This window comes from Anabrus simplex, chromosome 6 (genome assembly GCF_040414725.1).
Source record: "Anabrus simplex isolate iqAnaSimp1 chromosome 6, ASM4041472v1, whole genome shotgun sequence".
Lineage (NCBI taxonomy): Eukaryota > Metazoa > Arthropoda > Insecta > Orthoptera > Tettigoniidae > Anabrus > Anabrus simplex.
The window spans coordinates 272,196,945-272,224,283 of NC_090270.1; positions in this window are offsets into that span (position 1 = coordinate 272,196,945).

Here is a 27,339-nt window from a genome sequence, read left to right on the forward strand (position 1 = left end):
GACGAATCCTATCGGCCGTTATTCTTGGCATACTAGACCGGGGACGTCATCTCAGAGTCAGATAGCTCCTCAACTCTAATCACGTAGAAACTCAAAACGTGGACCTCGAACCAGCCCTCAGATGCATGTAAAAATCCCTGATCTGGCCGGAATCGAACCAGGGGCCTGCAGGTAAGAGGCAGGCATGCTACTCCTATACCACGGGGCCGGATAATTGAAGTTTGAAACTCAGATTATTTTCTCTTCTCCATAATCGTCCTGAAGGCTATGTGTTACTCTCAGTGTCCTGTTCTTGGACTTTGGTTTGATGTAGGCCTATTTCAGTCAAATGTTCACCAACATGTTAAATGCAGTATGTTACTGCTGTTGATGAAATTCATGAAGTATTTCATGTAGATGTCACTCGTTAACATTTAAAATTAGGCTACACTTCAAAATGGACAATTTTCAACGTTACATTTCAGATAGAAATCCTAGTATGATACGGTTATGGAAAAAATGATATTCCCCCTACATTTTAGCGAACAATTACATTCAAAATTATAGTGGTGTTCAAGGGGAAGCAATACGTTAAAAATATGATCAGAATGAGGTTGTAATCTATTGTAGGTCCTTTTCATTTTATCTCAGTCAAAACCTTGCGATTTGCCATCATAAATACTCATTTATGTCCACAGGTTTCATTGTAATTTGCGCTTAACCACAACAGCCAAGGAGGGTAACGTTCCTAGTCCGATTTCATGGCCTGTTCGTATGTCAATGTATGTCGATTCCCCTTATAAACTTTTAGAACTACCATTACCAGTCGTGATGTTGGACTCCAGCCGCAACATGGATGAAGTGGCGCTATTCGCACTCTATGACTATTAATGCTCTAAGCTTTTGGTAAGGGTCTTTAATTTTGTATCACCGCTTCTAAAATTGCCACCTTGCTAATGTGACCACTGGCAACATGGCGGTCGTTCGTTCAATTAGCTTCAACAAGGGAGCGCTTCAGCCTCTCTATGTTACTATAGCTCGTTGAATCCGAACTATCAGAACTATTCTAACTATTCTAACCTATTCGTGCCTAAAAATAATTTCCCTCGTTTAAGGTCCCCATCCAATACGTGCAATGCCTGGAGTGTTCGCGAACCTGTACGACAATCAGACAACTACTCGACATGGGATGTGTCAGGTAATACTTCCCGTACCAAGCTGGAAAATCTGTAACTCGTAAAGGATAGACCATAGGACATACGTTCATACAAATTTTCTGTGCAGGTTTGGGGTGTAATGCACCCATAACCGTGGTTATATTACCTCACAACGTATTATTTCCCACATATTGGGGAACACTTATAGTCAAGAGACGAGTGGATTAGCACTGTTTGAATCTACACGACGATAACGAAGAATTATCTACAATTTGTATACAAATCAGTCTGTAGTGATAAGAATAGAGAGCTGTGAAAAAGAAGCAGAAATCCTGAAAAGAGTGAGGCAAGGCTTAAGTTTGTCCCCCCTCCTTTTCAATGTTTATATACAACAGGTGGTAAAGGAAATCTAAGAGGAATTTGGAAAGGGAATCACAATCCACAATCTGAGATTGCAGAAGATCTGGAGAAATTGCCGAATGGTATGGACAAGGTCTCGGGGAAGGAGTACAAGTTGAAAATAAATATGTCCAAAACAAAGGTTAAGTCAAACGAAGTCAGGTGACGCAAGAAATACAGTATTGGATTAGGAAATGAAGTCTTAAAGGAAGTAGATGAACATTGTTCCTTGGTAGTAAAAGAACTAACGATTACTAATGAGGACATATAATGCAGACTAGCAGCAGCAAGGAAGAGCTTTCTTAAGAAAAGAAATGTTCTCACCTCGAACGTTGATACAAGAATTAGAAAGATGTTCTTGAACACTTTCGTCTGTAACGTGGCATAGTATGGATGTGAAACATGGACGATGACTAGCTCATAAAAAGGAAAATAGAAGCTTTTGAAATGTGGTGTTACGGAAGAATGCTGAAGGTGAGATGGGTAGATCGAATCACGAAATGAAGAGATACTGAATCGGACTGGTGAGAGGAGATCGATTTGGCTAATTTTGACAAGAAGATATAGAATGATAGTACACATCATAAGACACCCAGGACTTTTATAACTAGCTTTGAGGGAAGTGTAGGAGGTAATAAGGGTAGAGGCAGACGAAGGTATGAATGTGACAAGCAGATTAGAGTAGATGTAGTAGTTATGCAGAAATGTAAAGATTATCTTAGGGTAGGGTGGCATGAAGAGCTGCATCCAACCAGTCTATGGACTAATGACTCAAGCAACGACAATCTATGTAATTCACCGTTGTATACAACGAACGTAATAAAGAGAGGAACTTAATAATATTTTACGGAGCGCAGTTACTCACCAGTGTAGTCGAAAAGATCAAACGAAAGAGCAACTTACCTGAAACAAAGGGGAAAATGAAACATATTACTCAGTTGGAACACTAAAGAAATACTTCATCTGTATTTCATAATACGATAAATCTCTTTCAAGATTGCACATAGCATGCTCTAATGGGTTACGTCTCAATCAACTGAAAGGCAAGTTCCCATTTGAGGTAAGAATCGACACTAATTTCAAACCCAAAATTAACTTCCCAAGAAGAAACACACATTCTAGAAGCATGTGTGACAGGAAGATGTCTCTTAAACTGAAATTAAAAGTTTATACAACAGTGCTAAAAGCTGTATTGATACATGGAAAAGAAACATGGGCAACAAGACCAAGAAACTAAGATATTTTAGAAAGAACAGGAATGAAATTATGGATGTCTTATCGTAATTATTTTGACTTTATCAGTGGCGAAGTTAGGGCTCGTGGCCTTCTCTTACACGTAACCACGTTAATTACAGGACAATGCATATGCGTATTATGAAAGAAATATACTATTCTATTATAAAATCTAAGATAACGAAGGTAAATAAATCTGGGGAAAATATAATGAAGAAAACAAAGCTCAAGAAATAAACGAAAAGAAATCCGGATCATAAAACTAAAACAAGTAAAGAGAAAAACTCATAATGAAACAGAAGTGAAATACAAACTAAAAACTATAAGCCAATGCAGAGAAAGAATACAAAACATGATGATGAAACGTAGAAACCATTATGGCAATAAACAGTGATCTATGTTCATGTGATGGAAGCTAAATATTATGTACGTTTACAGTATAAAAATAATAATAGACCTGTCAATGTCATATGCTACGTACACATGTTATGAGACCCTCTTAGACTGATTCTGATGGTTCCGTCAGCTTCCGCTTCAAACACTAGCACTGTGCCACGTCCGGAGAGCCATCTGGTGACGAACGAACGCACCATTTCCACTTCTATTTTAACATCTAAATTTCAAAATTCATTGTTTAAGAAGCCTTTCTCGTGGACAGTCGAGATTTTCTTCTGATGACCAGAGCACAGTTCTCTACGAAACGTAAAGAATTTCACATTATTTTCTTGACACGGCATAAGCCCAAAAGCCTATACGGTATCATGTCTATAATAATAACCTAATATTATTTATAGGAAACAACAGAGATCTTCAGTTCTACAGTAAAATGGCAATGTTACTGGCCTACGTATCACAATCACACAGTCTATTATACGTCACCAACTACATGAAACCATCAGCGGTATTCAGCAGGCAATCTCTACATGCAGTATTAAATTCCGATACTGTCTTCAGAGTGCCTGACAGCAGCTGAAAGTTAATTCCAAAGTCGTAACCGAGCTACAACGTACGATGTATTATACGTTGAAGACTGGTTGATGGGAATAACAAGGAAGTGTTAGATCTAGTTTTACAATTATGGAATGAAGACAAGAACTTAATTTTGAAGAAATGTATTTGGGTCGATATTCATTCAGAGTTCGATACTCAACGTTTATGAAACTTTTGACCTCTGTCTGGTTTTAGCCAGAAAGCAGCTGTGTAGCTAGGGGTTATATGAGGATCATAACACAAGTTAAAAGCAAATCGAAGGTTAGAGTTCAATGCTCGATTAAAGTTGCGTAGTTTGTCCATGGATGGCAGTAACGAAGGCGATGTCGCATTAGTCAAGTATTGGTAATATTACAGTTTGGAGAAATTTTATCTTTAGGTCTTGTGGCAAAATGTCCTGCTGTCGTTTCAGAGGGTGTAGGTCGAGTACATCTTTCTTACATGTATTTCGTACATGTGCAAACAAGTTAACAGTTTCAGTTAGGGTCATACATAGGTTCTTCACTTCCTTACCCAACGGGATTACGGTATAAATTTTATACATGACGCTAGGGGCGGACGTGCATGAAAAACATGTGCAAATGTAATCATTCACCAAATCCACAATTTGTAAGGTACATAACTGAAATTTAGTACAGAGGTTAAGAATGGTTACATGCATCTGTTCACTATTTTTCATAACTTAAAACAAAATTAAATTGAAGCGTTTTGCAATTTATAATTTTTATGACCCTGTGATCAACAAAGGTACCATTTTCTCATAGAATTTTCAACAAATTGTCAGGAAGATTGTACAGTGTAACCTCAATATGTATAGAAACAACTCCACAGAAGCATTTTTAAATAAAATGATATTTAATTAACTTTATATTTAATTATTTTGTAAACAGAAAAACATCCATAAAAATTTATATTATTTCTTGCATATCACGGCGTACAAGAATGATATTAAAACTTGGCCTCGTGTATATATTTATTATACACACAGAAATGGGCATGCCAAAAATAATGGCTCTATCTTTTCCAGTTTCTGACAAAGGTGTACTTTAATAACGGAAATGGTGATTCTGAGAAAATCCACTTTAAAGTTGAACTTACTTTTCCCTTGCAATTCTGTTTATTAAAAGGCTCGAGAACTGTACTTAGTGTCCTCATTTCCTTCAACACTTATATTTTGGTTTCTTGTTTTCTGCCTTCTTTGCTTTACCAGATCTTCAACTGACTTTTCAGCTGCAGAGAGGAGCTGTAAATATATTTTTCTCAAGATATCTTGAGTGAAAATTCCTTCCTGAAAGCCCATTCTCTCTAATACCTACATCCTCACTAAGTTCCCGCCATTAAATACAAGAACTGTACCATACGTTGCAATCTTGAAAACTGTAGCAACTAAAATGTGGTTTTAGGGCATCGTTTCCTTACGAGTCAATTTAGAGATTAATTTGGATTTGGGTTTTGCCAAGAACACACTTTTTGAGAAGTTTAGGATCGGCCAGAAAACTGTAAGTGGGCTTGACAACATCTAGGATACATTTTCCAAGCCTCTGCTTGTGGATGTAGGGGTTATTATCCCTCTGAGCCTGTAGATAGTTACAGCAGCTAATGTGGTACAGTTTACGAATGGGTTGTTCATCTGTTTACACCATGTGAAAATATGTATCCCATACAGTTCTTACTTCGGACCTAACCTCATTCCTGGTTTGTTTCTCATGTCTTGCGTTCACTAACTTCACTAAATTCTTGTTTTGCCTTCTGCTACTGACGGAGATTTACGCAAGTGATCGATTCTTTCATCATACAATAATGCTATGGTCACAAAGAGTGTTTATAAGAATTTATTGCTTCTTCATAAACAAAGCAGCTGGTTTGGTATTGTTTCTAAGATGCGGCATGCGGAACACAGTCATATATGATGTATAAAACCAAAGAGTATGTATCACAGCCTTCTAGATGTATCCCGTGCATGTTTGCTTGAAAGAAATCTACGGAATCGTTCTGCACCGAGCTAGTATTGAAGTAATGCTTTAAAACTGGGCGTGCCAGTAAGGTCGCGCCATACATTTAATTATTATTTTTCATGCAGTTCGGATGCGATTTCATCCTTGAAACTTTGGGAATATATTGTCAATGAGTTCTACTATTAAATAAAAGATAAATTGAAAATTAACATTTTGTGCCCATTTCATGTACGCCCCCCCCCCCTATAAGTTCTGAGAATAATAATAATAATCGTATGGTCTCAGCTACCGTGTGCAGACATTTCAATTTGACGCCATCTGGCTGCCTGCTCGTCAATTTCTACGTTCTGTTTTACTGTAGGCCCACTAGATGGCAGACAGAGTAAACCGGATCTCTCTTGGGCGTCTGTGGCTGAGAATTTCTGAGAACCGATTAGGATTTAGGAGGAGAGAGTTTCCACTGGCGCAAACACTGAGTTGGCCGGGTTGAGTGGCTCAGACGGTTGAGGTACTGGCCGTCTGACCCCAACTTGTCAGGTGTTCGATTCTAGCTCAGTCCGGTGGTATTTGAAGGTGCTCAAATACGTCAGCCTCTTGTCGGTAGATTTACTGGCACGTAAAATAACTCCTGCGGGAATAAATTCTGGCACCTAGGCCTCTCTGAAAACGGATAAAAAGTAGCTAGTGAGACGTAAAGCCAATATTATTATTATTATTATTATTATTATTATTATTATTATTATTATTATTATTATTAAACATTGTGTTGTTGAATGTCGTAGTTAATATCTCTTTTTGGGTTTCTTCCATCTTTTATATTAACGTGGCAGTAAATTTGGAGGTCTTCGGCATAAAGATTATATAATATTTTATTTTAGACGAGATATAATTAATATAGAGGACAAATAGGAGAGGGGTATCACAGAGAAAAAGGCTATGAAATGAAGATAATCGACGAAGAGCAGATGTGATTGCCATCACAAAGAAAAATAGAATGAGTTGGTATAGGAATGTTGTAAACGACGAACACGCCGAAGAGCTTTCGTCCCCCTGTATCTCTCTCGGTGAACCGCGCATGTTCAAGATCGGGCACGTCACTCCATTTATGATGGCTATGAGCGAAATTCTCAATGAGAGACGTGGAGTGAAGCCCAAGTATGTCCTCTACATGATGACGAGATTTATGCGTATCCGTTTGACCGAAGATTTGTTCGCCCCGTTCAAAACCACCTGTGTACAGCAAACCTTACTCGTGTCGACGCAGAAGACAAGCAGTTCATAGAGGGCTGTATCGTGTAGAATATCTCGTTTCTCAAATCGGCTTCCAGCTCGATACAGTAGCGGATTCCGTCAGCTATTTAAACCCACTTTATTCATAACTCTGATCGTGGCCTTCTTCTTCTTCCTCTTTATCTGTTTACATTCCAGGGTCGGTTCTTCCCTCGGAGTCAGCGATGGATCCCACCTCTACTGCCTCAAGGGCAGTGTCCTGAGCTTCAGACTCTGGGTCAGTGGACACAACTGTGGAGGATGACAAGTACCTCGCCCAGGCGGCCTCACTTGCTATGCTGAACAGAAGCCCTGCGTGGGGTTGGGATGATTGGAAGTGATAGACAGAAAAGAAGGAAGAAAGTGGTCGTGACCTTAAGTTAGGTACCATCCCGCCATTTACCTAGAGGAGAAATGGAAAACCAAAACAAACCACTTCGAGGATGGCTGATGTGGGAATCGAACTCTCATCTAGTCAGTTGACCTTCCGAGGCTGAGGAAACGCCGTTCCAGCCCTTGTACGACTTTTCAAATTTCATGGCAGAGCTGGGAGTCGAACCGAGACCTCCGGGAGTGGCAGCTAATCATGATGACTACCACACCACAGAAGCGGGCGTTTAACTTTCCTAGGAGCTTTAATTTTCATTTTTAAGAGCTTCTGTTGACTATAACGTTCTGTGCTTCAAAACCCTAAAACATTAAGACACTCCTTTGCTACATCAAGTCAATATTTTAGTGCTAACATTTTCAGGCTCAGGCGCTTTCACTCTTCTTCGTAAAAGTTAGTCCTGTACATGTATTATTCCTCATGATGCTTGGAATTACGATATTAGGACAGGAAATAATTGGACTTGTATCATTTTTGTGTAACATGACGCATTTATGTTTGAAATATGTAACCTTTTTCAGAACTCAAAAGGACAAAAAACTGGACTTGTGCTATATTTGCAAACAAAGATTCAATTATTGTTATTACGTAGGTCGAGTGGACTTCGAAACAGCCCTCGGTTCTACGTAAAAGTCCCTGAACCAGCCGAGTATCGAACTTCGGGTCTCTGTGCGAGAGGCAGGCACGCTACCGCTGGACTACGGAACTGGAGTAAGTGACATAATCTTTAAGATTGGTAAGGAAGTGACTACGAACAAATTCATCATTAGTGCATACTGGACACTTACAAGTCGAAAGTACGCGGCTGCCACCTGTTATACGCAAGCATGCATCACGGTGAGGCTGGTCGTTGGATGGTCACTTTGTTCAGGAACGATGACCTATATGTTAGACCCCTTTAAACAAAAACAATCATCATCATCATCTCACTTCTTGCGAATTAAAGTTCGTTCTCAGTGCTACTGTGCATGCGCGTCACGTCACTGTTGACTGATAGAGTCAGTTAGGCAAGCTGTGGGCTCTGGCTCGTATTTCGCCTAAGGGCATATCATACACCAGAACTTGAAAGGACTACGTTCCACTAGACAGAGCACCTAAAACTCATCTTCGAATAAATATTGCGGTATTCAGTGGTAATTCATCTGGAGATGGACTAAAATAAATTGTGCCATATTAGAAAAGCTGATGGATCATGCATAATTGTTAGCTGGAATATGTACTGTATTTGTCTGTATATGATTCTGTTGATGTCCGGCTCCATGGCTAAATGTTTAGCGTGCTGGCCTTTTGTCACAGGGGTCACGGGTTCGATGGCCAGCGCGGTCGGGAATTTTAACCATAATTGGTTAATTTCTCTAGCACGGGGACTGGATGCATAGTGTCGTCTTCATCATCATTTCATCCTCATCACGACGCGCAGGTCGACTACGGGAGTCAAATCAAAAGACCTGCACCACGCCTCTTCGGTTGCCACACGCATTTATTATTATTATTATTATTATTATTAGTATTATTATTATTATTTTGTTGATCATGGTTTATAGTATGCTAATGCATACATGGCAACTTTCAAAGGAATGCCAGGTATATTTACTGATTTATGCCTCGCGTGTTAACGCGGTAGGGTTATGGAGTCAAGCTGAGCATTCGGAAGAGACGTGGGTTCGAACCACACCGTCGGCTGCCCTGAGAATGGTTTTATGTGGTTTTCCATTTTCAGTTCCGGAGCAGATCCTATTCATACGCTACAGTTGACTCCTTCTTCACCCAACTTCATTCTCCAGCATTCATTTCATCTTCATTAGCTTTTCAACTGAGGTTGGTGTCAGGATGGGCATCCGGACGTAAAAACATGCTACATAAATTCACCTCGTCTCACCTCCGACTGCGTGTCAAGAAATGAAACTAAGGGGTGGACATACAATATACCGTATCGTCGTTACGCCTGGAATTACCGTTAGGTGGCAATGTTCAGGGGAAGAAATACTGACCCGCAGCACACGTTGTATTTACAGTAGAAAGGAAATTCGTTTGTAGAGTTCATAATATGCAATACTGAACGTTATGTGACGGAACCTTTCTGGTAAGAGTTCTAAGCTGAAATTTTATCACAAAGTGGCTTTTCTGGACGCATCAACGATATATATTATTTGTAGTTCCGTCTGTATTTCACAGCAATATTAAGAAAACAGTAACATCTGAAATTACCACCAGATGTAAGTTATTATCCCTCCCTAACAAGAAAAATATAACAGACCTCTCAACGACCAGGATTTTTTGAACATTTTACGGAAATTTATGGTTATTTCTGCAAAATGATTGTGTTATCTTTGCCATGTTGTCCCACACAGCCCTGCACAATTCTCTCAATCAAGACTTGGTCGAACTACGAATCTCTGAGCACGGCCAACTAGATTTACGCTGAGCTAACTATAGTTAGACCGGGCGAGTTGGCCGTGCGCGTAGAGGCACGCGGCTGTGAGCTTGCATCCGGGAGATAGTAGGTTCGAATCCCACTATCGGCAGCCCTGAAGATGGTTTTCCGTGGTTTCCCATTTTCACACCAGGCAAATGCTGGGGCTGTACCTTAATTAATGCCACAGCCGCTTCCTTCCAACTCCTAGGCCTTTCCTATCCCATCGTCGCCATAAGACCTATCTGTGTCGGTGCGACGTAAAGCCCCTAGAAAAAAAAATAGTTAGAGCCCTGAACGGATGCGAATATCCGCGAAGTTAATGACTTGGCGGATGCAAACTGTATGCAGTACGGATAATTTTGCAGATAATTTCTAAATAATGAAGTGTATTGATTTTCACTCAGGCATACTCTTATTTTTGCTTGTGGGTAGGCGTCCTTGACATTGATGTGGGGAAATGGTGATACATAAAGAGACTTTAGACCAAAAATCCGTAAATCTGACCTATGTGTAACTGTCTCCTGCCTTCAATGAATGGAAGGAACAAAGGTCAATACGTTGTTAGTTATAGTAAGAGAAAATCCCTCATATAGCTGCTCTGTAGGGGTTCTTGTACCAGGTATTAGACCTGTTATGTTAGCAGATCTCTCCGTTTCAATACCTTGTGTGTAATATTCTGCAGTTCAATATTTACAGTATCCGAAACTGACAATTCTCGGATGCGGATGCGGTTGCTGATGAAAGAAGTGTGGATGAGGAGCGGATCCGGATGATATTTTGTATATCCGCGCAGGGCTCTAACTAGTCACCCGTCAAATCGTCCGTGCTCCGACTTGTGTCGCCTTCCACAGCGATACTAAGAGGAAAGGAACATTTAGAAGGCTGACATTGGCACCAGGTATAGGTTACAAGGACAATATAATGACGGCCAACATATTTCAACAGTTTAGTGAAAAATACTGTACATTCTATCAGTGAAGCGAATGAATCTTCACCATTCTGGCGTATAACCTCCACCTATAACTAGTACCGCTGAATCTGGGGATATAAATTTCAGAAATTTTGATAACAGATCTTCCGTTGTAGGCATTTCTATGGTAGAGATAAGGTACGTGTACTGTAAGATGGGATTCCGCATACTTAGATAATTCTCAATAAAATGTCTCTCATTCAGTGAGGTGAGACTATCATTTTGGTGCAAGTTCTTTAGCAACATTAACATAATTTCTTCTTCTTAATCTGTTTACCCTCCAGGGTCGGTTTTTTCCTCGGACTCAGCGAGGGATCCCACCTCTACCGCCTCAAGGGCAGTGCCCTGAAGCTTCAGACTCTGAGTTGGGGGATACAACTGGGGAGAATGACCAGTACCTCGCCCAGGTGGCCTCGCCTGCTATGTGGAACAGGGGCCTTATGGAGGGATGGGAAGATTGAAAGGGACAGGCAAGGAAGAGGGAAGGAAGCGGCCGTGGTCATAAGTTAGGTACCATTCCGGCATTTGCCTGGAGCGAAAGTGGGAAACCTGGGAAAACCGCTTCGAGGATGACTGACGTGGGAATCGAACCCACCTCTACTCAGTTGACCTCCCGAGGCTGAGTGGACCCCGTTCCAGCCCTCGTACCACTTTTCAAATTTCGTGGCATAGCCAGGAATTGAACCCGCGCCTCCGGGGGTGGCAGCTAATCACGCTAACCACTACACCACAGAGGCGGACATCATTTACTGTAGTAATTAAAACTGTCAACCCTATATATATTTTATTCAAAACTTATATATTAATATGTTTATTTCAATTATTCAATTAATTTACGCATAGCAGACTAATTTGGGCTGTCGAAGTCAGGCTTACTTACTAATAACAAAATAAATAAATAAATTAAATAAATAAATAAATAAAGTAAATAAATAAATAAATAAATAAATAAATAAATAAATAAATAAATAAATAAATAAATAAATAAATTTATTGCTTCTGTCTAGCCTATGGAGATATACAGGGTGGTCAGAAACAACGTGAACTGGCGTTAGAGGGTTGGTCATACTGATAAATAATTTGAAAGAAATAATGCGATAGGCCTATATAGCAACGTTATCATTTTACCAGCTGCTGAAGTTAGCCAATCAGATCGCTTCGCGGGCGAATTTAAATGGGCTTTGCGCGGCGGTGTTGCTAAATCTGCACGTGACCAGCACGAGAGCCATGCAAAGAAATCTTCATCGAACACAAACACATCGTGGGTTTCAGCCGGTGTCCTGCAGCGTATTTGCTTCAGCGGGATCTTGTCAGCTAGAAGGTATGTATTCAAATCGTTTCCCTGGCGAAGTTTTATTCTTCGACTGGTGCTCTCATGCCGGTTTTAAACCACGTGCAAGTTTAGCAATATCACCCCGCAAAGCTCATTTGAATTCGCCTGCGAAGCGATCTGATAGGCTAACTTCAGCAGCTCATAAAATGACAACAGTGTGAGATATTGAATTATTTCTTTCAAATTATTTATCAGTATGTTCAGCCCTCTTAACGCTCATATACGCATTTCACGTTGTTTTCGACCACCCTGTATAAGATAAAAGAACACCCAGACAGCGTAGTCGAGTAGATGATAATAATTATAATAATAATCGTATGGCCTCAGCTACCGTGTGCAGACATTTCAATTTGACGCCATCTGGCTGCCTGCTCGTCAATTTCGACGTTCCGTTTCACTCTAGGCCCACTAGATGGCAGACCGAGTAAACCGAATCTCTCTTGGGCGTCTATGGCTGAGTCGACAGAGATTGGAAATGGCGTGAATTAATGATATTCACAGCAGGAGACTCCAGTGAGGAGAAAAAAGGAAATGAGACCACTTTTCCCATTGCGAAAATCAAATGATCGTACATATGTCTCTAGCACATGGCCATTCATCGACGGTTTCTAATTTCCGATGACCGCCAGTCATAAGGCATAGCCTGCACGGTTGCTAGGTAACACTGTCTGGCCATCCATTCTTACCTTACATCACAGCCTGCACGGTTGCTAGGTTATACTTCCATCACACATTTCACAACGCAGATTTTCAGATGACCCTCAGCGATAAGACATATTTTTGTCAAAAAGAAAATCTCTCAAAACCTTACATCTGCACATTCACTAAACACCCACGTGACGTATCCTACGCTCAAAAGGCCTGTGCCCCGGTTTCGACAAAGACCTCCACCATTGTTGCTCCATTTCTGTGAATTACATGTAACAGCTCGACCTAGTTACTACATCAAGGACGGAGAATGTTTAGGATATAAAGCCTCTTAAACTCAGCGGGGAGTGTGTAATGAGTTCTGTTATATCTTTCTGCTTTATTAGTTAAATTGAGAACGCAGGATGTGTGTTACTGGACGGTCACCATGGCAACGGATTGCCCTACTGGCGGTGACAGCCTCCAAGAACTGTGGGCCTTGGTATAATTATTATATATACACAGAAACAGTAGATAACAATTTCTAACTCACTGTTGGTTTCGTATTCTGCAGCGGACTGAACATTTTTGGATCACGTGCTGAAAGGGCTATAAATGTATCACCGCTGCAGATTAGACAGCTGACCTGAGTTTTTGCCATGGAATCTTAAATGAATATTTCCGCTCGAAATATCTTGTTTCACTCTTCTCTCTCCTTGTTCCGTTTCTTCACACTTACTGCACAATATTCGTCCGTCTCCTAACTCTGAGGGATGATCTAAAGAAAGAACCTGCTAAACCGCAGAACATCTTGGCGGAAGGGAGGCTAAAAAACAGCGTAAGGTCGAAAAATCGTTGTTTTCAATGTAAAAAATGTGTAAGCCTAAAAAGAGGAGACAGGTAGCTTGTATAACTGTACCCCACAGTTGGCTGTATAAATAAATAAATAAATAAATAAATAAATAAATAAATAAATAAATAAATAAATTGCTTCTAGCAAAACTGATCTTCTCCCAACTGAGTTTCAGATTTTATCTCCATTTTTCTGTAAATAATTCGTGTTAATATAATGCAAGCATGAAATTATGAACTAATGGTGTTGTATCTTCATAGGTAGACTTTCGCGACCAATAAATGACATAATAATTATTATTTGGGGATAGTAGTGCTAATAATCTGCTGAAGCATTTCGATCCAGTGATCACGATCGTCTGCAGAGCAATAACAAATAATGTATTGGCAACTGTCACTCCATAGTAACCAGAATCAAGACAGAGAGACGAAGTAATATCTTTATTTATGTATCCTATTTCATTCCAGGACCTCCAGAGTCAAGGATAAAGATGTTAACGAGTAACTATGGAGGGTATCCATGATCTACTCAGTATATGGCCGTCACTTTAGTTGAAATTATTCGGGTGTTTAGCAATTTCTATCGCCTCACGAATGATTCCAGGTTTAAAATATTTCTCTTTATCAGAAACGATTCGATGGTCATTATGTATGGCATGTTCTGCCACAGCAGACTTCTTTGGCTTGCAAAGTCGTATGTGTCTACGATGTTCCTTTACCCTCATTGCTACATTACTACATGTTTGGCCAACATAAACTGATCCAAAGAAGCAAGATTACATATATATTACAGCACAATTATTTAAACCAATAGGATCTTTGACATTTCGCAAGCAATTGCCTAGGATGATATTAGGCTTAAAAATGGTCATGCTATTGTGCCTTCTGAGTATTGCCAATCTTATCCGTGAGAGATTATACGTATGACAAGATGACCAGAGTCACAGGTTGAGAATCACGTAACAATCTATCTTTTGGCTTGGGATGTAGCACTTCGTCAATCTATTTTCTTAAGTAGCCATTATTCAGGAACGTTCTGGTTAAGAACTCAAGTTCACCGTTTACCTTTTCCTTGGTCGGCTGATAAGGGTGTCAAGCACAGCACGTTTTTGGAAAGTATGGTGATGAGAAGACCCATGAAGATATCTATTAGTATTGACGGGTTTACGGTAATCCGAATGTATTAAAGTTCCATCTGCTTTCCTAGAAACTAAAACATCCAAGAACGGCAAACATCCTCCACGTTCAGTCTCCATGGTCAAATTTAATTTTTGGATTATGCTGTTCAAATGATCCAAAAATATGGATAATTCGGGTTCATCGTGTGACCAGATAACAAATGTTTCATCGACATATATCAACCAGATGGAAGGCTTGAACGTGAAACTTTGAAGACAACGCTCTTCAAAATGTTGCATATAGAAATTAACGATGACTGGTGCCAATGGCGATCCCATGGGCCAACACCATCCATTTATTCATATATTGTACCATAAAATATGTGGTGGTGAGGACAAGGTGAAACAGATTAACAATGTCATCAGGAAAGATTTTTCTAACAGAGATAAGGTGTCCATGATTTGAACTCTAGTGAACAATGATACAACATCAAAACTGACTAGAATATCACCAGGAGAGACATGCAGATTGGGTAAAATGCCAATAAACTGCGATGAATTCCTGATGGATGCCTCATTACCTATGCACGGCTTGAGAAGTTCTCCAACGTATTTGGTCAGGTTGTAAGTAGGGGAATCTGTACTTTTGACAATAGGTCTAAGGGGAACTCTCTTTATGGATCTTAGGAAGACCATAAATACGGGAACTATGGAAGCCTGCAGTCGCAAATCACGAGAAACGTCAATCGAGCTAGTTTTAACAAGTAACTTGGAGGCCTTGGAATGAACTATATTTCTAACAGGGTGTCTCTATCTTGAGTCTCGTTACTATGGAGTGACAGTTGCCGATACATTATTTGTTACTGCTCTGAAGACGAAACGCGTCAGCAGATTATTAATATTACGCGACCTAATATCCCCAAATAATTAGTAATATAATGGTGCTGCAGTTTTCGCTCTTATCAACAGCTACTTTCTTGAGAGGAGGGATAACAATTTTATAAAGGATGCAACTTCTCCCGTATCATACATCTTACACACTAAATGGAATAACCCCGCCATGCCGGTTTCTCCTATGGCAATGAATAATTTTGGGGATGTATCGTCAATTTCAGGTGCATTTTTCCTATTTATATCATTTGGTTCACAAACGACAAACAACGGCCTAGAAGATTGTTCACGCTGATCATGGGTCACCTCATAACTTGCAGGCCTTCGGGCTGGACACCTATGACTTTCTAGGCCTAACGCCCATCAGAGCTGTAGGGAATTGGTACTTGAATATTTGATTTAATTATTTAGATTTGAAACCTTCTATGATTTGTAGCGCTCTGGGAGTCAAACAGGGTTCAGACACTAAAGAAGTGCCGGGATGAGTGGCTCAGACGGTTGACGCGCTGGCCTTGTCACCCGAACATGGCAGGTTCGTAAGTTGCTCAGTCCGGCGGTATTTGAAGGTGTTCATAAACGTTAGCCTCGTGTCAGTAGATTTATTGGCACGTAAAATAACTCCCGTGAGACTAAATTTAGGCATCTCGGCGTCTTCGAAAACCGTAAGAATGTAGTTAGTGGGACATAAATAACATTATTATAAAATAGAGAATTGTCTTCTCTGCCACAAAAAGAAAAAATCTCTGAGCTATTTCGCTGTTATTCGTGTGACATAATAATAATAATAATAATAATAATGGCGTGTGGCCCCTGGAGAGGTCTAGTGCAGGTCTTTCGAGTTGACGCCTGTGAAGTGACCAGGAAGTTTGTGAGCATGAGGCCCTACCTATGATGAATTCTAGAGCTGAAGACGGCACACAACATACCCATCCCCCGATTTAACCAATGAAGGTTAAAATCTTCGACCCAGCCGGGAGTCAAACCCGGGAGCCCTTGGACCATAGGCCAGCACTACAACCATTTAGCCATGGAGTCGTGCAGCAGTAATAAAATGACTGCAGTTAGGCCGTCATCTGTTACTAAAACCACTCAACTTCTTTACGCAGCAATGCTTGAATGTCCCTTATCTACGTGTTGATCCAGTTGATATTAATTTTCACCGCACAAGTGACAGGAGGCTTTGAAACGTGAGCGACCATGAGAGGCTAAGATCCCCTGGTCTCCCATCTCGAACAGGCTCGGTCAAGTTCACAATAACCCCAGGGGCGAACATAAATATTTCATGGAATAGCCGCTGGTCAAGGGGGAAAACGAATCACCTCCGTCCAGCCTCATTCCCTACCTTGTGTTTCTTCCACAAACCCTCCCTTCGGCAGGTAAACTATGTCCCTTGCCATCAGCAGGGGAGATAAATTCCCAGGGATTGCGCGGTGACAAGGAGGGAGTGTTACTTCAGTTTAATCGTTCCAACTGTGAGAAAGGTTCCCTCACACTAGTTCCTGCCTTAATACTTTGGAGCATTTAATAAATATAACAGTGAATATAATTTAACAAGCCTACTGTCGCTGTATGCATTCCCATATTAATCCTTTACTGCATAGTGTTGCCATTTATTTGTTCATTCACAAAACACAAGATACAGCTACACTGGGCACATTTCACTTGAACTGTCGACAGACTGTAACAAAAATACCGGGCGAGTTGGCCGTGCGGTTAGAGGCGCGCGGCTGTGAGCTTGTATACGGGAGATAGTGGGTTCGAATCCCGCTGTCGGCAGCCCTGAAGATGTTTTTCAGTGGTTTCCAATTTTCACACCAGGCAAATGCTGGGGCTGTGCCTTAATTAAGGCAACGGTCGCTTCCTTCCAACTCCTAGGTCTTTCCTATCCCATCGTCGCCATAAGACCTATCTGTGTCGGTGCGACGTAAAAGCAACTAGCAAAAAAATTAACAAATTTAAACTGTAATAATAAAATATAACGTCTGCCTCTGTGGTGTAGTGATTAGTGTGATTATCTGCCATCCCCCGGAGGTCCGGGTTCGATTCCCGGCTCTGCAACAAAATCTGAAAAGTCGTATGAGGGCTGGAATGGAATCCTCTCAGCCTCGGGAGTTCAACTGAGTAGAGGAAGGGGGGTCGAATAGCACCTCAGCCATCCTGGGAGTGGTTTTGCGTGGTTCCCACTTGCCCTCCAAACAAATACCGGGATGGTACCTAACTTAAGGCCGCGGCTGCTTCCTTTCCTCTTCTTTGTCTGTCCCTCCCAATTCGCCCCCCCCCCCACAAGACCCCTGGTCAGCATAGCAGATGAGGCCGCCTGGGCGAGGTACTGATCCTCTTTCCCAGCTGTATCCTTCGACCCAAAGTCTCACGCTCCGGGACACTGTCCTTGAGGCGGTAAAGGTCGGATTCCTCGCTGAGTCCGAGGGAAAATCCAACCTTGGAGGGTAAACAGATTAAGAAAGAAAAAAAGAATAGAATATAAGAAGCATAACAAAATATAACAAGATCAGGTACACATTCTACTAATAATAATTGTCCAAATCGAAATCCATGAGAATGTCTATGTTCATAGCCAAGTCGTCGTGGGTCATGATGGCGGTATAACCACTTCACATCAACTAATCCATAAAATATTATTTACACCCCTCTTGAATATACTTTTATTAGATTAATCTTATGAATATTATTAAAGATAGTTAACTGTTCCTATATCATGGTCTCTATGATAGAGATGACCGTCTCCATGGCTTAGTGGTAATCGCTTTAGTCTTCAGTCCTTGGGACCGGAGATCGTTTATCTGCTTGGCCATGAGATTGTTATCTTAGGTGGTTAATTCCCTTGGCTCCGAGCTGGATTTTTGTTCTGTTTCCAACATTCCTTCAACTCACCCACCACTCACAACACTTCATTACACCACTCTAACGTCCGGCTCTAAGGCTAAATGGTTAGTGTGCTGGCCTTTGGTCACAGGGGGCGGGGAATTTTAACTATGACTGGTTAATTCCGCTGGCAAGGGGGCGAGGTGTATATGTCATTTTCATCATCATTTCATCCTCATCACGACGCGCAGGTCACCTACGAACCTATCCTCTGGAGCTCCGGCACTAAAAGAAGCCATACGGCACTTCATCGTTTTTAACCACACCAACAAGCAATTTCCTATACAAAATAATGTTCTCCACCCTCGTCGGGAGGTCTGCCTTACGTGGGCTGTGTCGGGCTAGCAATAGCCACACAAATCTCCTATTATATTACAAGTATGGAGGTGTTTACAAGAAACAGACATCTAGCTCGCAAGTTGAATATTGGCTGCCAAAATAAATTCTGGACCTTCTCAGAAATCACAATGTCATTCCCCCTCCCCCACTCCTCTGAAACTTCATCACAAAGCAAAAAAATCGAGCAATAATGGGTATAGACGTAAAGATTTGCCCCTTCTTTTATGAACTGAATTCAATACATTATTTAAGACAAGAAAAACATGAAAGTTATAAATTGATATTAATGTTAAATGAAAACTTTGTAAGCCTGAGTACGGTATCGTGTACAGCATATTATTAATTATTCCACTGCAGATTTTGAAGAGCGGATTCACATTTAATAGTATATTACTGTGGTATTATATATTCAATATTGGAATTGACGTCAACAACAATAAGAAAGTGTATATAACAAACCCACGTCGGGTCATCTTCCGGAAACAACCATACAGGAGGGTAGAATAACTGGGGAGCAACCAGTTCCTGATCCCAAAAAAAGTGCAAGAGAAATAAGAGACTGCTTACAAGTGTACCATGGACTGCATAATCGGTTTCCGCCGCCAAACGCCGTTTATCAGATGGTAATTTAAATGGCAGATGACCTGCAAGAATATCACTGATTAGTCCAAAAAATGGAGGGGCCGGTTTAGAGTTTGCAAAGAGGTATGTCACGTAGAAGAGTAAAGATTCGCCAAACGTCTTATAGAATAATGAAAATAAGTGCGACCTCGTCTCGTCTGACGGTGTCAGGTACATTCATCGACCAACAAACCAGAAAAATAATATATCGTCGGTTAAGATACCAAATATCGTATGTGACAGTGCTCTTTCTGTCCATTACGTTCCTTAAGTCTGGGCACGCCTGCCAATCATATATGGGTATGCAGTCCATCAGAACAATGTTCGTTGTGTTCATTTTCCTGTGGAAACGTGTAAAGGAAAATGAACCTTAAGTACAGTGTACGGTAGGAATGAGTAAATTCGTCACGCAAACATAACTTCCTACAGTACGCTACAGTAAGGATCATTTTCTTTTACACATCAGGATAGGAAAATGAAGAAAATAATGGACCGGGAGAGCATTGCAACATACGAGGTTTGGTTTATCCAACAACGATATGATACCAAGTACCATCCATTAAACACTGGGGTTGTTTTCGTTTTAGACATCGAGTTGGTCATATCATACGAATAGAAGAGTGAATGAATAGTTTTACGTACCGTGACATTATATAATGTCAATGTCTGTCTGCCTGCCTGCCTGCCTGCCTGCCTGCCTGCTTGTCTGCAAAGTAGCACTTAAATTATTTTGTGGGTAGCATTTGTTCGATATTCATTTACTAAAATGTTTTAAAAAACAAAAATCAGTTACCAACGTAAACACGTGCACATTTGTGATTGATTTAGAATATGCCACGAAATTCGATAGGAGCCTACTTTTAACAAGAAAATGATCTGAAACACTCCATGTGAGGGATTTGTTTGCAGAGAAGAAAGTCATAGTTCTAGATTGGTCAAGACAGACCCTAGACCTGAATCCCCATTGAATACATCTGCGAGAAATTGGACCGATCCATGAATGACTGAAGTAGCAATACGTTCTGTGCTCTTTACAAAGGAAATGGAACAACATTTCATCCGTACTTTTGCAGAAGCTTATGGATTCTATACTACGAAGATGCGCTGCTGTTATAAGTGCTCACAGATATATTCTTTGTTTATACCTCAGAATCTGATAAACATTTTTTGTGTATTGAAGAATTGCTCTACTAAAATACTTTTGATCCAAGAAATTTTGAGTTTATTTTATGGAATATATTTGTGTTCATAGAAGATTTATTTTCACACTAAATCAATCACAAATGTGCACGTGTTTACGTGGGCATCCGCGTTTTGTTATTTAAAACGTTTTAGTATAATATCGAACAAATACTTCCCACAAAATAATTTAAGTGCTACTGGGCAGACATTGACGCGGTAGTCTCAGAGGTCTTTATATGACATGCAAAGCGCTTTAAGTCGAATGAGTTTGTCATACATACAAACATACATACAGAACGTGAATTGTATTTATAGAGATGGAAGTTGTCCACAGTAGAAAAGTGGAAAGATTGCATTTGGAGGGTGCTAAAAACTTCCCGCCTCTGGATTCATTTTACAAAATGGCCATGGCTAGTCTTCAAAAAATCATCAAAGTAGACTTTTATCTCGGATCAGGAACAGTCAGTGAAGAACGTTGCTCTGCACTGTTCACAAAGGTTTATTCTGTATGAAACAAAAGCGAACCGCTTCAGTGTGGTAAACCATCCAGCACGATAAGCTGAGCAACTCCTCTTGAATCACCGCGCTATACAAGTAATTATGAATATTTTATCACACTTTCTTAAAAGCAACGCCAAAGCAGTACAACTTAAAAACACAGAGAGTTACACTGCTAGCCATTTATACACGATGTAAAAATAAGATAAGGCAAATTTTATGGGAACGCATTCCTCAGACGTAGAAGAAGGAAATGTTATACAGACATCGGTCCGGAAATGTTTTATTTGCAAGTTGGAACTTATTTTCCCTCGGTTTATTCCATTAATAATGGGAAATACACAGGAATATAACGTAATAGTGTACCACATGAAATGCTCAAAATATCCTCCGTTAGCATGGACGCGTGCATCAATCTGTCGTCGCACTGAATCCCGGATGCGATTATGTATCCCTGGAGTATTGCGTATGGTTTCGCACCCTTCCACAATACGGACAAAGAGACTATTTGCAACTTGTACCGGGGTACGATACACAAGAGATTTGAAATGCCCTCACAAATAAAAATCTAATGGGTTTAGATCCGGAGAGCATGGAGGCTAGGAAAGCGTTTGTGGACCCATGTCTATATAACATATTTTCTTTTCCTACGTTTGAGGGATGTGTTATCGAAGTCTGGCCATGTCTTATTGTTACAGCCTGTATTACTATATACAGACCGGCCTTCGGTTCAGAAGACCTCGTGTTCATTTCTCGAACGGGCTGGGGATTTTAACTTAAAACCTCCTGAGGCCTGTTGTCCTTTTAAAAGGACACTGTTTAAAATTGGAATATCCCGTAAAGGAAGTATTTTAAAAATAAAATAAATATAAATTGACCGTTTGTTTGTGCTCAATTTTTTGGGAATTTATTTACCTCGGCGTGATATGCTTCTAACTTCACTGTCTCCCACCAGTACACCGTTAAAGAAGTATACACTTTTATGACATCTGACCAAAAGAGAAATCGTCGCTGCCGGGACAAAACCTCCTATATGAAATATTTTAGCTTAGAACTTTGGCCAGTAAGGTTCTGTCATATAAGGTGCAATATTGTGTGATTATTGTCAAGGCATTCTCGCTCTTCATATTGTATGTGCTGCGGGTCAGTATATCTCCAAAAATATTAAAACATAGGAGGTTTTGCCCCGGCAACGACGAAATGTTCTGGGCCTCAGGAGGGTTACACTTCTTTTCTGTACACACAACACAGCGTGCCACCAACTTTCACAGAAGCATGCGATAAGTTAGTGAATAAATTCCACCACATAGGGTTGATGTCAATAAGGGCGTAAATGCCGTAAAATTGGGTCAAATCCACATGAAGTAGCCTACCCCAATAAACCGATAAAACACCAGGAATAATAATAATAATAATAATAATAATAATAATAATAATAATAGTAGTAGTAGTAGTTTACGTACCACTAACATTTTTAAAGGCTTTATGAGACGCCGAGGTGCCGGAAATCGTCTCGCAGGAGTTAATTAACGTGCCAGGAAATCTACCGACACGAAGCTGCTTGAAATACCACCGGACTGAGCCAGGATCGAACCCACTAAGGAGGCCAGTGTACTACCACCTGAGATACGCAGTCCCGGCAGGCCAGGAAGAATAAACAGATACAAAATTACACTTTCGGTTCATATTTGAACACATAATTTACAAAATTATCGCTACTCTGTTGATGAAATAGTATCCTCATCCGTCATTAGATGATTCACTATGCGGTGTTATCTACGAGAAAGTAATTCATGTCACCATCTCGTCGGCACCACATTAACCTAACCCTAACGAAAACAGTCCTTCTCTTCTTTTGAATTGACATAGATGCCCCTTGGATTACAATTTATGTGGACGGTCTTAAAATTGTAATCATAGGTTTAGTTTAGAATCAAGTTTGACGTACTACACTGCATGCCAATTTTAACTAATGTGAAGCACCAAACTCGGGAATATGCTATTTTTCACTTCCTAAATTTCAAATATGTCACATTCGCCATGCTATTATTATTTTTTTGCTATTTTGCTTTACGTCGCACCGACACAGATAGGTATTATGGCGACGATGGGATAGGAAAGGCCTAGGAATTGGAAGGAAGCGGCCGTGGCTTTAATTAAGGTACAGCCCCGGCATTTGCCTGGTGTGAAAATGAGAAACTACGGAAAACGATCTTCAGGGCTGCCGACAGTGGGGCTCGAACCCGCTATCTCCCGATTACTGGATACTGGCCGCACTTAAGCGACTGCACATGTTATTTTCCTTTTACAGATAATTAGTAGTAAATCACGAATGTAGTCATAATTCTTCAAAGCAAATTCTATAGTTATCGCCTTTCGTAAGAGGACCGTAAGAGGGCAGAAAGGAAGAATTAGAGTACAAGCTGTATCCACCCACCACCATCGACATTTTTTTTAAAGTTCCGTTTTGGCCTGCTATGGAATACGTGGTCCTTATCTCTAGCAGCTTTCTTCTTTGACCAGTACTCCTTCATTTTTGCACTGTGAATATCTTTTCGTTTCTGAGTCCATTTCACACCTCCTCCCAGATGTACTGCTTTTTCTGTTAGTGACTGGAGAGAGTTTGATGTTCTGATCAACGTTCTGTACCTATTCCCGTCATAGATTTCACTGGGAGCAATGTCCAATTCTGAAGGCAACATATTTATTTATTTATTTATTTAATTAATTAATTTATTTATTTATTTCAAGTCGAAGCTCGATAATAGCAGGCCCCGTGGTGTAGTGGTAGCGTGCCTGCCTCTTACCCGGAGGCCCCGGGTTCGATTCCAGGCCAGGTCAGGTTTTTGACGTGAATCTGAGGGCTGGTTCGAGCTCCACTCAGCCTATCTGATTAGGATTGAAGAGCTATCTGACGGTGAGATAGCGTTCAGGTCTAGAAATCCAAGAATAACGGCCGAGAGGATTCGTCGTAATGACCACACGACACCTCGTAATCTGCAGGTCTTCGGGTTGAGCAGCGGCCGCTTGATAGACCAAGACCCTTCAGGGACGAAGTGCCACGGGGTTCGTTAGAAGCTCGATATACGTGGTTGTTGGGGAATATGCTTTATGTGGTAAATAGAAAATGATTTACAGGGCGACAGAAGATAGAGAAAAATAAATGGCTACAAGAGGACAATTTTTTGAAGGAAAATGTACCTAAAATACACAAATTAAGTATTCAAGTTTTTTACACGATCGATTTTGTTTAATTTATCATTCACAGAATACGTTTTTCCTTTTTTGACATCACAGCACCTACACCGTTCTCAAGACTTAACTAGGAGGTAGTCTGATAAAAGTTAAAAACCAACGTGGTCATTTGTTTTGTAAGCGCGGGGGATGGGGAAGTTCCTCTTAACTTTCTCATGCGTACACAGAAGCTTGAACAATTGTTCACATCCTGTTATTTCTGTAAATAGACAGGCACGCAACTTCTAAAACCACATCCAGTAAATTCCTTCAAGTTCTATATAGCGCAGAGTATCTACTGAAATGTATAAAGTAGAAGACAGGATTTAGTTACCTAGAAATGTAGTAAGTAGTTTGGCCTATGCTGATGATTTGCTTTTAATGGCAGACTTTGCTCAAAGCCAGCAATCTAATATCTTAATATATTAGAACATGAGAAGAGGTGCAATAAGTATGTATGAAAATTAGCCTTCCTAAGACTAAAGTGATATCAGTAGGTAAGAAATATAAGATAATTGAATGGCAACTTGGGAATTCAAGACTGGAACAGGTAGATAATTTCACGTATTTAGGATGTATATTCTCCCAGGGTGGTAATAGCCTATTGCAGGTGAGAATGAATAAAGTTCCAGCAAAAATCACAGTTGATATCAACAGAAATCTACAAGAAAGAAGCCAGCTCCCGGACGAAATTATCTATACACCGGCCTGTTTTTAGACCAACTTTGCTGTACGGGAGTGAATTCTGGGTGGACTGCCGATATCTTACTCATAAAAGGAGCGAGAATGATCGCTGGTACAAACAGGTGGGAATAACGGCAGAAGGGTACTTGGAACGAGGATTTAAAGGCTACGCTATGAATTAAGTCGAGTGATGAAGACGTAAGTTCGCATAAAAGCGTCTTCGGCGGTGTGGTCATTTGAGGCGAATGGAAGAGGTTAGGTAACCTAGGAGAATAACGAACTCCGTCATAGAGGGTAGGAGACGTAGAGAGAGACCAGGACGCAGGACGGTGATAGTTAGACTCAGTTTCTAATGATTTAAATAATAATAATAATAATAATAATAATAATAATAATAATAATAATAATAATAATAATAATAATAATAATAATAGTAATAATAATAATAATAATAATAATAATAATAATAATAATAATATTGGCTTTAGGTCCCACTAACTACTTTTATGGTTTCCGGAAACGCACAGGTGCTGGAATTTAGTTCCGCATGAGTTATTGTACGTGCCAGTAAATCTGCATCTATCGACACGAGGCTGACGCATTTGAGCACCATCAAATACCAGCGGACTGAGCTAGGATCGAACCTGGCAAGTTAAGATCAGAGGACCAGCGTCTCAACCGTCTGAGCCACTCAGTCCGACATGTATGTATGTATGCCAATATACGAGCACCATATTTTATCCACTCCATCTCTTTTAATTGAGCCGGACCCTCGGTGTAGGAGCAGCGTGTTCGCCTCTTACCCGGACGCTCCGGGTTCGACTCCCGGTCAGGTCAGTGACTTTTACCTGGATCTGACGGTTGGTTCGAAGTCCACTCAGCCTACGTGATTACAATTGAGGAGCTGTCTGGCGGTGAGATGGCGGCCCCGGTCTAGAAAGCCAAGAATAATGGCGGAGAGGATTCGTCATGCTGACCACACGACACCTCATAATCTGCAGGCCTTCAGGCTGAGCAGCGGTCACTTGGTAGGCCATGGCCCTTCGGGGCTTTTGCACCACGGGGTTTGGTTTGGTCTTTTAAAAGTATAATGAAGCCTATCAAACGTTGTTTGCCTCTGTAAAACCAAACTAGATGAGTCCGAACCCACACCATTCTGATTTCGCATTGGATAATCTACAGTTCGAGCTATGGTGCCTTGGCCATATTTGTTCTTTTATTTTTTTGCTATTTGCTTTACGTCGCACCGACACAAATACGTCCTATGGTGACGATGGGATGGGAAAGGCCTAGGAATGGGAAGGAAGCGGCCGTGGCCTTAATTAAGGTACAGCCCCAGCATTTGCCTGGTGTGAAAATGGGAAACCACGGAAAACCATCTTCAGGGTTGCCGACAGTGGGGTTCGAACCCACTATCTCCCGATTACTGGATACTGGCCGCACTTAAGCGAGTGCAGCTATTGAGCTCGGTCATATTTGTTCTATTGGAAAGGATATGAGCTAAAGATATAGCAGTGTTGCCACCACAACTATAGGGTGCGCGCTTGTTGGTCGTTGTGGGGCAATAAAAATGATCCCACTGGCGTCCACTTGGCAATTTTTATTCTATATTTAACATCTTTTCAGCATGTTCCATATGTAGTCAACACGACGTAATCACCTGAAACTGCATTTCGAGTACAAAGCGGTCGCGGAAATTAAATATTCATAGATATATTAGCGTTTGCGCAAGGTTATGCCGATGTAAGCTCAAGTTTGTATTCCATGAGCAAAGCCTAATGGGAGAGTGAAATTTCATTGTAAAAAGTCGCTGTAAAAATCAATGTTCACGTTTAACAGTATCTTGTTATAATAGAGCGCTTGAAAATCGTCAGTTCCCAGAGTCACAGCGTTCAGCACTGCAATATGCTGTTCATTTCCCGGAAAAAATGAAATGGCGTATGGCTTTTAGTGATGCGAGTGTCCGAGGACAAGTTCGGCTCGCCAGATCCACGTCTTTTAAGTTGACTCTCGTAGGCGACCTGCGCGTCGTGATGAGGATGAAATGATGATGAAGACAACACATACACCCAACCCCCGTGCCAGCGAAATTAACCAATTAAGGTTAAATTTCCCGACCCTGCCGGGAATCGAACCCGGGACTTCTATGACCAAAGGCCAGCACGCTAACCATTTAGCCATGGAGTTGGACATGTGAAGTAGTGATGAATAGCCATGACTGGGAGGCATAGAGAAGAATCCTTCATCATTACATTAAGTTCTAGAGAACTGATTTATTTCATTCATGGTAGTTTCCACAGGCCCTGAGTTCGATGCACTGA